Consider the following 4270-nt stretch of genomic DNA (forward strand, 5'->3'; position numbering starts at 1 on the left):
GACTCTAATCTGACTTTCAAATATAGGTGTTCAGTAATGGCTCTAGATAAAATACAATACTGGATAAAAAGAACAATACTGAATACTGGATATAAAATACTACACTGAAATCTAAACACTGTCCTTTAATTTATACTTACTTTCATAATTACTGATGGTTTAATCTTCTAAAGCAGCTTAGTAGTACTAGTTACCTCATTAGTTATGCATGCCAAAAATTTTTTCCCTTTTTTCTGGTATAGAGAAAGCATGAATTTTAATATCTAAAAAAAGTCTTAGAGAGCGAGAGTCAGGATCTGTTTAGAAGCCCAGAGTGAGAAGTTTCTCTGGGCTGCATGGGTAGGGAATTAGCTGGTGGGGATTTGGAGAGACTATCAATGGACACCTGGAAGGATGTTCAACCCCCAAAGCAACAGCCAATGATACAGGTGCAGAGAATGTCACACGAGAAATGAAATAAAATCCAGGGATCCAATCACATGTAGAGATGTGGATGCAGAATTATGTACTTTTAAGGACTAAAAGATCGGTGGTTTTTGATGCTCGATGAAACACAGAATTCAGAGGATTATCTTAGCTTGTATTTGGATTTGCCGTTAATGTTGTATAGCTTTAAAAAAAAATGAAGATTTTATTTATTTACTTGAGAGAGAGAGAGAGCAGAGGGAGAGGGAGAAACAGACCCCCGCTGAGCAGGGAGCCAGATGCAGGGCTCTATCCCAGGACCCAGAGCGGAAGGCAGACGCTTAACTGACTGAGCCACCCAGGCGCCCAATATTGTATAGCTTTTTTTTTAAAGATTTTATTTATTTATTTTAGGGAGAGAGGGGAGGGGCAGCAGGAGAGAGAGAACCTCAAGCAGATTCCATGATGAGCCTGCAGCCTGATGCAGGGCTTGATCTCCCGACCCCGAGATCATGACCTGGGTGGAAATCAAGAGTCGGACACTTAACGGACTGAGCCACCCAGGCACCCCTATTGTACAGCTTCTGATTTGTGTGCTTATCTTTATGATTACAACTACGCACCCATGATTTCATTTTAAAATCCATCTTGTATTTAGCATCTATTAATAGTTTATATAAAGGAAACGCTTTTGCTCAATTAAAAAAAATTTAAATAAAAATAAAGAAGTTCAGTTACCTGATGGTCAAAAACCAGATTACCTAAAATCTTCAGTAACCCTGGTCCCTATTCTGGTGGAAGGTCTCTCTTCCCACAGCAAAGGCATGGGGAAAGTCAGCTGCTATTAACTACAATTAAATTTAGTCTGTAAAAGGAGAGAACATTTCATCCTCTCTTTTCCCCTTGCTTTACCCTAATTTGTCCTTCAAGTCAGAACATATTATTTCATTCTCAAAGCCATTACCATCCTTATCGTCCCAAAGGGATGTGTAGCACTGAGCACATTTGGGCTCTCAATGGTCACCATTTGATGAGCTCACTAAATTCCATACTCTGATGCTGCACCCCTTTCCCAGCTTCCATTGTAGGGGAGGACAGTGTTTGCAGATGGAATGGCAATATAGGGATGTTAGAAGAACCCATTCAAACTCATCCTATGTGTTATTAAGCCTGGTGTTTAGCAAGAGCACACAAAGGAAGAATGAATGAGTGAATCACAAGCAAATAATCCAAATCAGATAACAAGTTACTCTGCAGATGGCATTTCAAACAAGAATAGGGATGAATTCCCAGGAGTTTGATTAAAACTAAATGGAGAGGTTGGTTTTATTCCTGGTTTCTAGCTCTTCCCCAAGCAGTGTCCAATCCATTAGCAAGTTGTTAGCATGTTTTGTGGGTTTTTTTTTTTCTCTTCCCAACTTTGTAATTGCTACTCCATTGCTTGGTCTGGTTTTCTAACACCCAATCCCACTGCTCCTAAAAGTGTTTTATATATATATAATTGCATTTTAAATTAAAGTGAATTATTTTAATTTTGTTTTGGATATTTCTTAACACCCCTGGAGGTGGCTGGCAACATTCCAGGAGGCTGCAAATCAGTCACCAAAAAGTGCAGTAGGAGGAAAACCAAGAGTGTTGTTGAGTAGAATCATCTCTCAGTGGTATTTATGGACGTCTCTGCTCAAGCCAGAGCAAACGCTCAACAACCTGCTATATAACTTGTCTCGAACACTGGGTCATTTCTCACCTTCAGAATTGACTTTGGCTCATTTTGTAATTAATCTGTACTTCGAAGGTTCTAATGTAAGTTTTATATTGTAAAATGCCAACACAGCGATCTATCTTTAGCATGGTGCTCACACTCTCTTTGTCTCTTTACATGCACACATACACCCTCACATTCAGCCCTGATGTTAAAAGTATTCTCTGCCTAGCTCAGCTAGCTATGAAATCTACCAGTCCATTCTTGCTCATACTGATTCTTTTGCTGAACGCCATGGGGCCATTTACAAACTTAAATAAGGGAAGCACATATGTGCAGGAGCCAGCTAAGAAATAAATTAGCCAAGTATTTCATTTCCCACTGGATTATACAGAAGGAGAAAAATCAGAAGATAGTCACTTGGAAGAGGCAATTTAATCCACCAAATATTTGAATAGTTGCTACAGTTCAAGAACTGTGTAAGCTATGTGGCAATGCAAAATGAATACAGCACAAGTCCTGCCTTCAAGAAGTTTCCCTGCCTTGTCTACATGGCCCACAGTTGTCTCTCTCCATTTCCAAATCTACCCCTGATCCTGGTCCTACTCTACCTGGCTCCAGCCACTGACTGCCTTCCCTGGAAGTTTCAGTAAAACCACATTGCTTACAGGTGCAAGCCAACTGCACACACTTGAACCTGGACTTCCCATTCAGTAACTTCACTGTTCACTCCCACTCATCACAGTGACCTCTGTGTCTGAGTCCTGAACTACAGTGGGAATAAATAATGGTTTTTGGAAAAAATGGAAGAAAATAATCCCATGGTGGGACATGGTTAGGGCTATGGTTATAAAAAAAAATGACCAAATCAGAGTTTCAGGAAGCTTCAAACATAGCTCTCCAAATAGGGAGGGCTGCCAGATAAAATATAGAATACCCAGTTAAATTTGAATCTCAGATAAACAATGAATATATTTTAGTATAAGTATATCCCAAATACTGCATGAGACATATTCCTACTAAAAAGAGAAGCTGTTCTTTGTTTACCTGAAATTCAAATTTAACTGAGCATCTTTCGTATTTTTATTTGTTAAATCTGACAACCTTACAAATACACCATTTTGAGAATGATTTGGGTTAAGGTATCTCAGTTTTGAATTAAAAGTAGTCCCTAGGAGGGTCACACCCTCATATCAATTATTTCATTTTATTTTTTAAAGTTTTATATAAGTAATCTCTACCCCCAACGTGGGGCTCCAACTCACCCCGAGGTTAAGAGTGGCATGCCCTGGGCACCTGGGTGGTTCAGTCATTAAGCGTCTGTCTTCGGCTCAGGTCATGATCCCAGGAGCGTGGGATCGAGCCCCGCATCGGGTTCCCTGTTCAGCGGGGAGTCTGCTTCTCCCTCTGCCTGCCACTCCCCCTGCTTGTGTTCCCTCCCTCTCTGACAAATAAATAAATAAATTCTTAAAAAAAAAAAAAAAAAAAGAGTGGCATGCCCTTCCAACTGAGCCAGCCAGGGGCCCCTCCTCATATCAATTATTTTAAACAGTCCTTACCATGCATTAATGGCCTCAGAAAACTGGATTTGTGGTCGCCAGGCTGGCTCAGTCTGTGGAGCGTGCGACTCTTGATCTTGGGGTTGGGAGTTCAAGCCCCACGTTGGGTGTAGAGATTACCTAAATAAGTAAATATTTTTTTAAAAAAGAAAACTGGATTTGTGAGCAGGAACAAGAGATAGCGTAGGAGAATTTAGAGCCTGAAGCATTTATATCTTTAGTACTTCCTGACTACGTAGAATTTAGGATTATAAAACACATTCAGAGCCCTGCCCCCTCCGGGCTGCCGGCGCGCGGGGCCCTACCTTCTGGGCTGCAGCTGCCGTGTGTGCCATTTATGCGGGGTGCGAAGCGGGCGCCAGAACCGCGCAAAACGACGGCGGCAGCAGCGCGCTGCGGAGCACGCTCTCGAGCATCGGGGGCGGCCATTGCGGGGCGCGCTCTCGAGCGTCGGGGGCGGGCACTGCGGGGCGCGCTCTCGAGCGTCGGGGGCGGGCACTGCGGGGCGCGCTCTCGAGCGTCGGGGGCGGGCACTGCGGGGCGCGCTCTCGAGGGTCTGAGGCGACCGTTGACAGGCGCGCTCTCGAGCGTGAGGCGACCGTTG

General features: G+C 43.0%; 1 pseudogene; it reads left to right on the forward strand.

The window, feature by feature from the left end:
- Nucleotides 1-377: 377 nt before the first annotated feature.
- Nucleotides 378-550, forward strand: LOC110575113 (annotated as a pseudogene).
- The last annotated feature ends 3720 nt before the right edge of the window (nucleotides 551-4270 follow it).

Source organism: Neomonachus schauinslandi, chromosome X, assembly GCF_002201575.2.
Source record: "Neomonachus schauinslandi chromosome X, ASM220157v2, whole genome shotgun sequence".
NCBI lineage: Eukaryota > Metazoa > Chordata > Mammalia > Carnivora > Phocidae > Neomonachus > Neomonachus schauinslandi.